Here is a 14,092-nt window from a genome sequence, read left to right as displayed (position 1 = left end):
ACCACACTTTTGTAAAAAGGGGATAGACAGACAGACAGACAGATAGATAGATAGATAGATAGATAGATAGATATATTTATGTTTGAGAATTAAACCCATTTCATATAATAAGGATATGAGCTTATCCAAGTAATTCAGATTCATAATCAGAATTGCTTTATTTCACAACGTGCAATGGCTGCACAAGGAATTTACCCGGGTTAATTGGTGCTGACACATCAATAAGCAGTTACATAATACAAGCTACAGCAGTGGATAATAGACGCTATTCTGTTTGTGGCCACCTGTTGCAGCAGCTCTCACATTTCCTCCTTAGTAGTCTGATGGCTCTTCAATTGTAGGATGCATCCGTGAGGGCCAGGAGGCACCGTACAGGAGCCTGGTGGAGAGCTGCATTGTGTGAGGACCATTTGCAGCTCAGAGTCAGGAAGATGAAGGAGCTGGGAATGGATTTCTGACAGATCATGAAGACACAGACACCTGTCACCATGCGGGGTGAGGAGGAGGACATGCTACAGTCTCACAAGTTTTGGGGGGATTCATATTAACAATAAATTGGACTGGTCTGACTCTACAAGACACACTCTCTCTCTCACACACACACACACACACACACAGAAAGGACAGAATAGATTGCTCTTCTTGGGGCAGCTCAAGTCACTCAATGTGTGCAACTGATTACTCTGCATCTTTTACGAATCGGTTGTGGCCAGCGTACCGTTCTTTGCTGGGGAGGCAATGTCAAGGTGGGGGTTGCAGGCAGGTTTAATAAACTGGTAAAAAAAAAACAAAAAAAAAAACTCATTCATCTAGACTCCCACGTAATTGTAGACAGAAATGGAGTTTGCACAAGTATCCCAAATAACATCAAACTGTTACAGTAATGTGTGACAGCTACCAGAGCCCTCTATCTAAAAGAGTTGTGTCATTGAAAGCAGCAAGCCCCTTGGTGTTCCTCATGCTTCCCAACAGAATGTCCAAAAGCCAAATGTTGTCAGACAAGAAATATAATTCCGCTCAGTAAGTGGTGTTATGGCTAATATTGAAGTGCAATCGGAATCAGTGGAGATGTGAAATAGATTCCACATTCAACACAACTCACCACGTAAGAATACACTTAACCACAAGCAGTTATTCTTCGCCCTTATGCACCATTTCGGGTTGAATACGATACTGTGCTGCCTAAAGATTCTATTCACTTTTTCTATTCAGAGCTATTCACACTAAGTGAGATGTCTATTTCACAAAGGCCTTTTCAGTGTCGTTCATGGAACAGTTTTACAGCCCGAAGGCCAGATGAAACCCTTGTAACATCAAAAACAAAACTTGTCAGGCGAACATTCTTGTTTTTCAGTATGACACCCATGCATTTTTTAAATTCCACAATGGGACTTTAAACATTGGCTCTAGTGTGTGAAACATGCTTAACCCGTAAAGGTCAGCCTTCAATTGAAGGACAAAACATGACATCCACATTCACTCGAGTTACAAGGTTTTCAAACAACAGCAGGGAAAACAGTAAGGGTGACAACATAATGAATGTCCTGTTTGAAATAGACTATTGTATTCTTGGGAACATGTAGTTCTGATCGCTACAATATCTAAAGGACTGAATACTCCTTTTGTGTGCAGCACAGAAAATACAGTCTCCCAACAGATAGTGTACACCAGCAGGGATGGATCTGCGCTATCGCTTCACCCAATATTATCCTGCTCAAAACCTGGCCTTTATGACTAATTGGTAGTTAAATAATTTGAGAACAACTGATTGTAGTGACACAGTTGATCGATCCCTGTGATTGGTCGATTCAACAAGTGGGCGTTCCAATCAGAAAAGCATAATTCCTGACTCATTCCTGACTCTAAGCAGCCATTTACAACAGAACAGCCTGCCAGACTGATTGGTAATATACTCTAGTTAGGAGCAGGATAATTTCTTACAGGATTTCACGACAGTAATTCACTGTTATCGTAAATCGCTTTAAATACAAATAACCCATGAGAAAAGCACACTTGTATGTATTCAGGCTGGAAAAAAAACACCAAAATGTGGCTCATCATACATTCCCATGCTTAAAACTGTAATCAGTCAGAATCTATTGAATTACTCCATTTTAACATTGTAATCTGATTAGCTGCCAATTTAAAGACTGTTATTTGTACATCATTTTTAATCAACCACCATAGCTAACCTGTTTAATGTAAAATGACATTAATCTCACAGTAAAATTTGCTTTCCGGAATACAACAGTCACCCTTTTTTTCAAAGTATCTATAATGTAACTTTTATCCCCTATAATTGTTACAACTGTTCAATTGTAACCACATTACTGTAATCCCACTATGTTATCTGTCTAGTGTATCGGTCTAGTGTAACCAACCCTGGTTACACTAGACCAGTGGTTCTCAGTGTGGGGTCCGAGGACCACCAGGAGTCCTTGAGGAGGTTCTAGGGGGTCCCCAGCAAATTGATGAATTGTTAAACTTCCCCATTAGTTCATTTACATGAAGTTAACACAATTAGAGAATGTAGAAGAAGGATTATTTTGATCATAGTTTCACTGTTATCTCTCTACCTACAATACAGATAGTCATGGAATTCTGGACAAAATCATATTGAACAATATAAATGTTCTCAGATTTGGGTGCGAGAGAAAAAATCTCATCGATTAGGGGTCTGTGGTTCTAACGTGAACTAAATTAGGGTAAAAGGTTGAGAAACACTGCACTAGCCTACCTAACAGTGACTGGCTAACAGTAACGTTCCATTTTTCCAGGAATCCATGTTTTCTTTTCGATTTTTTTTTGATTTTGTAAAAAGCAGATTAACAGAATTTAGTGCACTAACCTACTACAGTACCCTTCAGCATTTTATTCAGTTTACCTTGCACTGCAAGGACATGAAAGTACCATTGCAAGACAACACAGCCAGCAGCATCAAATAAAATTAGAAGTGTCCTTTATGGACCCATTTTAATCTTCTCCTCTCTTCACCAAAATTTGGGTCCAGAGCAAGTATTCGATAAAGCATGGATACATGCTTCTAGTGGGCTACCATGTAGAACACAAAGACAGCCTGGGAGGGTTTTTACATTTTTTATCTCCATCTCCGCTGTGTGGAAATAGACATTTGTGCCATGAATCACACACTAATTTGGGTTTTATTTGTGCTCCCTGTCTGAGGAAGCATTTCTCCTTCTTAATAGGCTGGCCTCAAGTGTGTACTGTGTGTGTGCGTGCAAACTTGCGTGTGTATTCACTTGAGTGTGTGTTCTTCTGCAGTTATGAATCTATGTGTGTGTGTGTGTGTGTGTGTGTGTGTGCGTGTGTGTGTGTGTGTGTGTGTGTGTGTGTGTGTGTGTGTGTGTGTGTGTGTGTGTGTATGAGAGTGCATGCATGGATTCATGTGTGTCTGCCTGGAGGCAGAACTATGAGTGCTATTAGCTCTGGATATTGCAACCAACAGGAGCTCACAGGAGCTCAATACAATTCAATGCTTTATAAAGATTAATACTTTTGCCTCTCTATACAGAGCCTAGTCTAAATGTATAATGTATATCACAATAAGCCTTAAGTCCTAGTATTGAATCCAGGCCTTGGGTCTGTCAGTCAGTTCTGCAGCAACAAAAATGTATTATTCTAATGATGAAACATGCATTCTTAATAATATCTTAATAGGTTGGGTATAGGATGGCCTTTTCACTCTAACCCTTTCATGACTGCTGTCTATCTCCACAAGGCAGAAATAACACAAGAAAATCTTTTGAAATAAAGAAACCTTCACCTGTGAGTGCTTGTGTAACTGCTATGTAACTACTAAACCACCCCAAAATGGATTTACTATTTAATTCCATGAATCACAGGCTAATTTATCCTTTATTAGAGTCCAGTGTGTGTTTGCGCTCACATGCGTATGTGTGTGTACTAGTGCATGTGTGTGTGCACTTGTGTCTTTGTCCTGCCTTATATCTGCATACACAAGTGTGTTTTTGCTTGTACATGCACACTTGTGTATGTGCTGTATACAAGCGTACGTGCATGTGTTTTAATTTTGTATGTTGTAAGAGCAGGTTTCACTTTTTTTTAAATAGTGGATGTGTCATCATGGAACTAGACATACTTGTGTGTGTGTGTGTGTGTGCCAACTCTGGGGTCTGTGCTGCAAAGTGCTGCAAGGCTCAGACGGGCTATGTGCTTATTCTAATTAAGACGGAGTAAACTGGGACAGAGCATTTCCAAACTTAGTCAAATGGGACAGAGCATTTACAACCCCAGCCTTTAATGATGTAATGAAGGAGATCAAACAGGGAGTGTGAAGAGAGAGACACACAGAGAGAAAAGGCGACAGAGAGTAAGGGAGAGAAGTGATTGGAGCAAGGAAGAGAGAGATACAGAAAGAGAGCAGAACAGAGAGAGAGTGGACTACAGAATGAGATGAGAAAGATAGAGTGGGGAGAGATTGGACTGAGGGAAAAGAACAGATAGAGCGAGATGAGAGAAAGAAGAAGAATGAATAAAGTGGGCAGCAGCGCAAGAGGGAAAAGGGACAGAGATAGAGAGGAAGCAGAGATAAATAGAGGGAGGAACAGTAGAACAGGGTGACCAAGAGCATAGAGCAAACAGAATGAAAGGCAGAGAGAGAGATGAGCAGATAGAGAAGGAGAGAAGAGATGAAAAGAGAAGGACATTGATTGGTTAAAAATGCATGAGTGTCTGGTGCACAGCTCCACATTTCTAATGCCGTCTGACCAGACAGTCTTAACCAGAAACACCCTCAGTCTGTCTGGCTGCTTTTACATCATTTACTGTACTGAGGCAGTCAGTAACTCAGTCAGTAAATAAGTCAGTTAATCTATCAGTCAGTCAGTCAGTCAGTCAGTCATTTATTCAGTCAGTCAGTCAGTCATTTAGTCAGTCAGTCAGTCAGTCAGTCAGTCAGTCAGTCCTTTATTCAGTCAGTCAGTCATTTATTCAGTCAGTTAGTCAGTCATTTAGTCAGTCAGTCAGTCAGTCAGTCAGTCAGTCAGTCCTTTATTCAGTCAGTCAGTCATTTATTCTGTCAGTTAGTCAGTCAGTCAGTCATTTATTCAGTCAGTTAGTCAGTCAGTCAGTCAATCAGTCAGTCCTTTATTCAGTCAGTCAGTCATTTATTCGGTCAGTTAGTCAGTCAGTCAGTCATTTATTCAGTCAGTTAGTCAGTCAGTCAGTCAGTCAGTCAGTCAGTCACTCATTTATTCAGTCAGTTAGTCAGTCAGTCAGTCAGTCAGTCAGTCAGTCACTCATTTATTCAGTCAGTCAGTCAGTCCTTTATTCAGTCAGTCAGTCATTTATTCAGTCAGTCAGTCAGTCAGTCAGTCAGTCAGTCCTTTATTCAGTCAGTCAGTCAGTCATTTATTCAGTCAGTCAGTCAGTCATTTATTCAGTCAGTCAGTCAGTCAGTCAACCAGTCAGTCAATCTGTCAGTCAGTCAGTCAGTCAGTCAGTTTAGAATAGAATAGAATAGAATAGAATAGAATAGAATAGAATAGACTAACCTAGAATAGAATAGAATAGACCTAAACCTTCTTTTATAGAAAAACCTTTTTTACAATTGTTTTACTTCAGTGTCCTGTTGTGGTTTTTATTGCTCTTATTTTGGCTCTGCTTTCATTCAGCATTGCTCTATTGTTTTGATTTTTACTGACATTTATCGGCTTTGGTCGAATTGTTTTTCTGTCTTTTTTTATTTCTCTTTCCTGTGCTCTTGCCTGATTTTATTACCTCTGTTTTACTTCCTTGTCTCTGTAAAGCACTTTCGAACTCTGTTTTGAAAAGTGCTATATAAATAAAGTTATCATTATTATTAGACTAGACTAGCCTAGAATAGAATAGAATAGAATAGAATAGAATAGAATAGAATAGAATAGAATAGAATAGAATAGAATAGAATAGAAAAACTGAATTCAGCAAAACGTGACAGATATATAATTTCAAGGATAACTCAAGCTGGTTTCACAGTCGATGTTGCAGTTATTTCCCCTGGTTAATATTCAGTCAGTCAGTCTATGTAACTGTCTAAGTGTTACTCCCTGAGCTCTAATTGTTATTCCTGACGGTGTGACTTTAATTTTCACTACCTCCCTCCTCTCTGCCTCGCCTCCATCTGTCTGGCCTGCCTCTGCCAATACTGGGTTTGTATGAGTGTGTGTGTGTGAGTGTGTGTGTGTGTGTGTCCTGTATAATTACCATCAGGTTTCCAGGTCTGTGAGCTTGTATCAACATGCAGGGTGGTTTGGCTATTCTGATAGAGTGCCAGTATGACAGAAAGAACCACACACATGGTAGATTAGAGTCAAGATGAGAGGCTTTTCACTTCCTGGCCGAGCCACAAAGTCAGAAATTACTCCAGACACATGCGGGCCATCCAGGTACTTGTCAGGTACACCTGAACTGGCCAGCACTCCTATCGTCTCTTTTTAAGCCTGTTGTTGATTCTTACTCAGCCAAATGTGTCTGTAAAAGCCGATGTGGATAACATCATGAAAGGCCAACACAAATTTAAAGTAGACGTTTAGATCTGGGTAACTGACAACCGGAAAATATGTTTCTTGGATGGGAATCTATGAGTGTGGTTGTTGTATTCCATGAACTTTCACATTGTAGAGCTAACAACGTTTTTGTATATCTTATATACAATTATATATGTTATCTGCAGTATCCAGGACAATGAGTGTGTACCCTTGTTTTTCACAGCTGGGTCTATGTATGCATGTCACCCTCCCCTCTCTTTCTCACCTTTCCTGTCTCTATACAGAGTTTACTGTCTGCTTCATCTAAAAAAAAATCAATGATCATTTTTCATCTCTGCTTTTTAAAAATCACTTCAGATGTTTATTGAAGCATGTGACAGACACAGATATAGTCATCAAATTTTACAGCACAGTGGGGGAGAACATGGCAAAGAATGGAGTGTTGTTTTTACTGTGAAACAGTATAATTATTTTTAATAGTCTCTTGACATTCATATTCATATTCTATTCTATTCTATTCTATTCTGACTAATTATCACTTCAAGACAAGCAATAGGTTCATTGGCTTTAGTGGATTCCATGCTAATACACACATCAGCTCCACTGGAAGTGGCTGACATAATTATATGAAACAGCAAGTCATTTTTCCTGGCCAGCATGCTTGGTGTATGTATGTGCATGTGTGTGTGTGTGTGTGTGTGTGTATCTGAATGCTTCTGCATGGATGCTTCTGTTTGTGTGTGTGTGCGTGTGTGTGTGTGTGTGTGTGTGTGTGTGTGTGTGTGTGTCTGTGTGTGTTATCCCATCAGTAGTATAGCTGTGGGCTGGTTTACATTTGCATAATTAAGTCAATAACACTGGCCTGGGAGGGAGCATGGTGACATTATTACTAATTTAATAAGAAGAGTTTGTGTGTATGTGTGTATGTGTGTGTGTTTGTGTGTGTGTGTGTGTGTGTGTGTGTGTGTGTGTGTTTGGGGAGGGAGGTAAATGAAGACGGCGAGGGAGAGAGAGATCGAGAGAAGCTAGAAAGGGAAGAAAAGAGGGGGGGCAACAAGAGAGATGAAGATTGACAGAGGGGGATTGAGAGATACATGGAGACAGGAGGTGGAGAGAGAGAAAGAGAGGGAGGGGGAGTGAGGGGAGGCAAGTAGTGGAACAAGAATGGGTGAGAGAGAGGAAAGGGAAGAAAAAATGGGAGACAAAGGAGGAGAAGGAGGGGGAGAGACAAGACAAGAGAAAGGGAGGAGCGGCGAGGGTGGGAAGGAGAGAGAGGGAGAGAAACAGATGAGATAGAGAGAGAAAGTAAGGATGAGATAGAGGGGTTCAGAGAAGAGGGAGACAGGGAGGAGTGCAGAAGAGAGAAAGATAGAGAAAGAGAGAGAGGACAAGGAAAAGAGAGAGTGTGTTGGTGTGAGATATATATATATATATATATATATATATATATATATAGAGAGAGAGAGAGAGAGAGAGATAGAGAGAGACTGAGAGAGAAACACAGAGTGCTAGGGAAGAGAGAGACGAGTGTTGTGTTCTTCAGTTCTGTTTTAATCACAGACCCTCTGTCCTCACTGTCCTCTGCTGGTAAAAGGCCTACAGTCATCAGCACTCCAGGAGGAGGCTGCAGCCGCATGGCAGGATTACTAACAGGACATGCGGCCCACGGGCCCCGTGGCCCCTGACCCCCAAGGGCCCAAAATGAATTTGTAATTGAAAGCTGCTACAGGGAACTTTTTGCCTTGAGGCAGCCAAGTGTATTGAAAGTCCTGACCTCGTCCGCCTCAGTTGGGAAAGTTCACGCCCCAAACGCTTGTCACTCATCTTGATGAGCGGTCTGACAAACTCTGTGGGACAGTCTGGCACCGCTAGCTTGCTATGTAGAAAGCAAACCGGTTAACATACCTGTCTAGCAGTCAGTGCTGCGTCACTTCTTTTCGTCTCCTTCACATGCTGACAGCATGGAAAAGCAACGCTGATGTTCATCCGTGTTTTTTAACAGGCCTCGTCTGCAGCATGTTTAGTTTTGCTGTACTTTCTTTTTTTACTGCTTTCCACCATTGCTGTTGTTGCTATGAATCCCCTGCACTGTGGCTGCTAGCCTCAACTGGATAGCTACAACCCAAATCACTGCATATTTCCTCAGCTATCTTCAGTAGACACACAATGATAATTCACAATAATCCGGACATGTGTAGATCCCCAGCAGGTACAGGTGGGTACTTGAGGTCTGGGTTAAGAAACACTGCAGTAGAACACCAAAATATAGCTGATTTTAAGATTTTACGTTTAAGTGCCGGCGGGGTAAAACCCACACAAGGACACAAGGAGGTGAACACAAAAACCCTCGCAGAGGTGCTTTATTGGTGAATAAGGAACACAGAAGAGCTTAATCAGGCTGGCTGAGCGTGGGGGAGTGAGTAGGAAGCCAGGGGGTCCAGTGAGTGGGAGCAGGTAAGGCGGCCAAACCACAGTGAAGGTGCATGAAAGACGACAGGTAAGGCGGCACAGTCATCCTGGCGGTCTTGGGCATCATAATGTGGGAAGACAGAACAAGCAGGCGATATAAAGCGGTACTGGCTGTGCAGCAGCTCACCTTGGACTGCCTTCCCCGTTCCTTTTGTAGGCCACCTGGGTGATTGCTGACGAGCTGCAGCTGTGTCCCCGGGCCCACAGGTGTGTGCAATTGTAAGGCCCTGCCCTGTTTTCCTGGGGAGCCGTGTGTGGCTGCTGTCGCTGTCCGGGGTGCTGAACCTCTGCAGCTGCCTGTGGAGCGGAGCGGGTCCTGCGTCCTGGCGGCTTCGTCCCTGTCGGCACACAGGAAGACTAAATATAAGCTTTTTGTCTAACCTTGCATGATTCTGAGTAAAAAAGAGCAAAAATTGTTCTCTCTGAAACTACACTAGTCAAAAGTTTGACACACCTGATTGAATGTACTATGTTTTTCATTATCTTAAAGCCATTTTGATCTAAAGGCTTAAAGTATAAGATATTTTTGATTTTTTTAACACTTTTTTTGGCCACTGTATAATTCCATTTGTGTTATTTCATAGTTTTGATGTCTTTACTATTATTCTAAAATGTGGAAAATAGTAAAAATAAAGACAAATGCATGTGTCCAAACTTTTGACTGGTAGTGTACTTTCAGTTAAGATACACACTTGTGGAGGCAATGAAGACAAATAATCAAAAGGTCTGTTCTTCTCCCTCACAATCATTTTTCAATGTAAAATCCATATTACAATGTAGATGAGTAAAACAAAAACACTGGCTTTAGTACATTGTCCCAATTCCTGCACTTCTGACTGTATATTTTAGTGTAGTATTGTGTAATATAGTGTGTAATACTGTGTATTGCTCAGCACGGTCAAGTCTTATAAAACTTAGAATAATAATAATGGATGTTTCTGCCTCTGATCTCTTCAATATTTTGAGTTACAGATGGGAGGAGGAATTATTCAGGATCTATCCATGTATATTTCTGTCAAACACACACACACACACTCTCACACACACACACACACACACACACACACACTGTAGTGCAGGCACAAGGGGTTGTTCCTGCTGATTGCTGTTAGTTTCATCAGAACTACTTTGGTTGGTCGGTTTCATCAGAACCTCTCCCTTGCGCATGTGCGTGTGTGTTGTGTGTGTGCAAGTGTCTGTGTGTGTGTGTTTTATATGTAACCACTATCTGAAAAATCAAAATGAAAGGACGGATAAATAAATAAAAAATAGCGTCAACTAAAACCGTTGTTTGATTGATTAACACAAGAGGCGTTTTTTTTCATTTTCAAACAGTCTATCAAACAGTCAGTCAGTCTGTCGGCCGGCAAGTTATTCAGCAAGTCAGACTGTTAGACAACCTGTCAGTGAGTCAAGCAATCTGCCTGTCTATCCATCTTTGTCTGTTAGTTTGTCTCTCTCTGCATGCCTGTCCATCTAAAGGGGCGATACTGGTTTTCAGCAGTGTCTAATTTAAATACTAACATCCAAATAGCAGCTCAGTGCCTTGTGGTGTTTATCAGGGAGCAGATTCATGATAGCAGTGTAGTTTTAATGCTTTCTTTGCATCATGGGATATATAGACAGAGAGCTGGGATGATTACTGTTTCTTGTGCACATGGCCTCACAGAAGATAGGAACTGTGTGTGTGTGTGTGTGTGTGTGTGTGTCCATGTGTCTGTTTGCGAGTGTGTGTGTGTTTTTCAGTATGTTTATGTGCTTCCAAGTTTGTGTGTGTGTGTGTGTGTGTGTGTGTACTATGTGTGCATGCTTGTGAGTACCCTTTTGTTTGTAAAGGCACATATACATATAGTGTGTGCGTGTGTGTATGTGTGTGCACGTGTGTGTGCATGTGTGCGTGTGTTGTGTCCCCCACCCCTCACCCCCCGCTCTGTGCGCCCTACATATAAAGCAGTCCAGCCCAGCACTAACACACCAGCTGCTGTCTGTATCGCTAATTATAGCCTCTGCTGCGCAGGCTCCCAGGGCAAAGCTGGGGGTCAGGTTACTCCGTCCCACAGCTCACTCGCATAGATACACGCCCCGTTTAAACTGGGCCTCAAAAACAGGCTCTGACAGGGATTTAAAAGTCACATCGGGTCTTAGAACTTATAACTTATTTACTGTTTACTTTGACCTCTGTTTGGCAAGGCAGGAAGAAGAAATACTTTTCCACTGAAAGAATGGCTGGCAGATATAGATGATGTTTACTGTTTTTTTGGGGTTTTTTTGTCAATTTGTTTCAGTCTAGGATACAAACTGAATAAAGTCTGCCTCTCATCTTTTGAGCAAGTCCTGTTAAAACATACTGGCCTCAACCCTTAGTTTAAGATAATTTTATGTATAAAGGCTGCTCAACAAAACAGAGACAAGGTGGGATTGCTGGGTACAACTTCAATATATGAAGAATTTTTCAAGGAATTTTCTTAAAAATTAGGAATTTTCCCCACCTTCTCCGCTATAACTGCTGAACAATTTCTATTATCAACCTATTTTAGCAGCAAAAGTGGCAGCGTGAACCGCCTGACTCTCCTCAACAAGGCTCTGAAACTGTTGGCCACGATTTCAACAAAAAGGGTAATTTCCTCTTGAAAATTCATAATAATTCACGTCTCTAAAAACCAATTTCAGGACGGTTCCAACAGGACAGCGTAGGCGAGGCCACAGATGGAGCGGCAGGCTTATCAGCAAAGGGGAAGTGCTGATGTACTGGCTGTCTCCATCATTATAGCATGATTGATAACTTTAACGCCGGACAAGTTCTGTTAGTTTAAGGTCTGCGCTGCCCGACATAGAGGGAGAGAGAGTTTTACACCTTTACTTCCGTGTTCTCTCCATCCCTCATTCTTTCTCCCCCCTCTCCACTCCTTCTTCATCCCCTCCCTCCTCCTCTAATGTCCCTCCCTCTCCCTTCCTCTCTTTTCCTCTCTATTTTGGACGCCCAGAGGGGGCAGGGTGACTCTGAATGGGTTGTCTCCCTCTCTCTCTCTCTCTCTCTCTCTCTCTCTCTCTCTCTCTCTCTCTCTCTCTCTCTCTCTCTCTCCAGCATTCAACTTCCTGGGACCTATGAAGCCTCTGAAACTTTGACTGGAAGTTTTTCTTGGAAACAAACTGAAACTTAAAAGAAGAACTTCAAAATCTACAAGAAGAATAGAAACCACAGAATTGTTCATTGGAGTTCTTTTCATTTTCTTCTGTGGGGAAAGGTTTCATTTTATTTTTAGACCCGGTGTGATCCAGCTTAACACAACTGACGTGTGCTTTTGGCTGCTGGATTTGAGTATTGCCTCCATCGTGTTTTCTCCCAATCAGCCAGGGCCAAAAGGGATTTAACACGGGAGTTACATGCTTGTTTCTATGGTAACATTGCATTTCCCGAGCCTTTGAGGGACTAAAGGTTATAATTGAAAATCCAGCAAACTCAGAGTCCAAGGTACTGTAAAAATCCATTTCACTCTATAGAACTTTATTGATCTGATATGGTGACAATTAAATGTTTCTGAATGTTCCTGACTGCTGTGTTCTATACACCTACTATTTCATTATTGTCATTTAACTAAGATATTTAGTAAGACTGAGCTGCAAATAACGATACACAACACAAATTTATAAGGTGTGGAAAAGAAAGTCTTACAGTATGTTATAGGTTGTTTGTGTCACAAATTAATACAGTGATCTTAAAACTTTGGCTGGGACAACTGTGGTGGTTAAGTGGTGGTGGATTTTTATTATTAACTATGATAATGAGCATTATAATCTATAGTACATGTGAGCTCCTATATGAGCTATGAGCTCCTGATAAAATTCCATTATTTCCCCTCTTGGCTTCTGATGATGTGTAAGTCAAACCTAAAGCGCATAATTACTGTGTTATAAAACTTGGATTAGCCTTTACATGAACCTTTTGTTTATAGATGACATCCATGTTTTGGCTGGTTAATTGGTCGCGTTGTAGACACGCCCACTCACAGATGCTGGCTGTGCAGCAGTTGTAAATCTATGTAGGACACATGAATCTTGGCCACAGTTACAAAACTCGTTTTGAGAAAGGTGGCTAGACTGAAGCATCTGTATTTTTGTGCATGTGGGAGGATTTGACTAAACTTCCCTGCCAATTAAACAAATAAATACATAAAAAATACAATATTATACAGGCAAAACATTTCATTATGATCACAAATATCTAGGATGCACTTGATTTATCTTTTACAGCCTTGAACTGGACACAGGAGCATACAATTTAAACAGGTCTTAAACTTTGTCATTTTTAAAACATTTTTTTATGCTCTTAAGTTAAAATGCCGTCAGGTAATTTGTTCAAATCTAACCAGGGGAAATGATTGGCAGGTAAATCATTGTTTTCCCCATTTATATATACACCTAATAGTTAACAGCATACAGGAAAAGTAATATTTTCACCCCTGTGTGCTTTTAAATTGATGCCACCTGATCTCATACCATCCATCAAATATACAACAGTATGCTTAAGCATTAGCATGCATATTTGGCAGAAAGTTGGTGTACCCCTGACAAGGGGGATGCGTTTAATGTTCTCAAGAGAGTCACTGTCCTCTTCCATTCCCCCTCAAATGACTATTAGTAGTCTGCACCCACATCATTCTAATTCTGTGTGCTCCTGTGGAGGAAGCAGCGGCAGCAGTTGGTGTCCTTGTGTCGGCACCCATAGCGCTTGATGGTGACAACAGGTGGGCTAGGTCATCTGTTTTTGAATGTAGGACAGACACGCACATATAAAGGAAAAATGGCTTCAGGCAGAGGTTGTGATTCACACTGTGACAGAAGCGATAAGACATGGGCTATATATGAGAACTAAAATTACATGGTTTGGATGGGAATACTGGAGTGGAGGGCAACTGTGTATCCTGTTGTTTTTCCTGCTTAGCCAAGCTGGCAGTCACTGCTTTTTTTTCTGTTGTAACGGCTGTAGAGCATTTACACTCTGTTCCAACCTTCTGTCATTGTAACACTGTGACCGTTTTACCTGCTGTGGATCAATGTGTTGGCCTGACCAGCTGTTGTCAGGGCTTCACTGGATCAATGGTCAGCTTTTTATA

General features: G+C 41.3%; 1 protein-coding gene across 3 annotated transcripts in view; it reads left to right on the top strand.

Annotated features, from left to right (window-relative positions):
• The first annotated feature begins 12,091 nt into the window (after positions 1 to 12,091).
• Positions 12,092 to 14,092, top strand: part of LOC139659291 (triadin-like) — a 13,001-nt gene continuing 11,000 nt past the window's right edge. For all 3 annotated transcript variants that reach the window (XM_071537513.1, XM_071537512.1, XM_071537511.1), the window contains exon 1: positions 12,092 to 12,450. The gene's annotated coding sequence lies outside the window, so the exon portion shown is untranslated. The remainder of the gene's footprint in view (positions 12,451 to 14,092) is intronic.

The sequence above is a fragment of the Centroberyx affinis genome, unplaced genomic scaffold (assembly GCF_046629955.1).
Source record: "Centroberyx affinis isolate AG114_WGS23_722 - 3 ecotype Tasmania unplaced genomic scaffold, CSIRO-AGI_Caff_v1 ptg003059l_1, whole genome shotgun sequence".
NCBI classification, from domain to species: Eukaryota; Metazoa; Chordata; class Actinopteri; order Beryciformes; family Berycidae; genus Centroberyx; species Centroberyx affinis.
The sequence above is the reverse complement of the archived record's forward strand: the minus strand, read 5'-3'. Positions and strand labels throughout refer to the sequence as shown.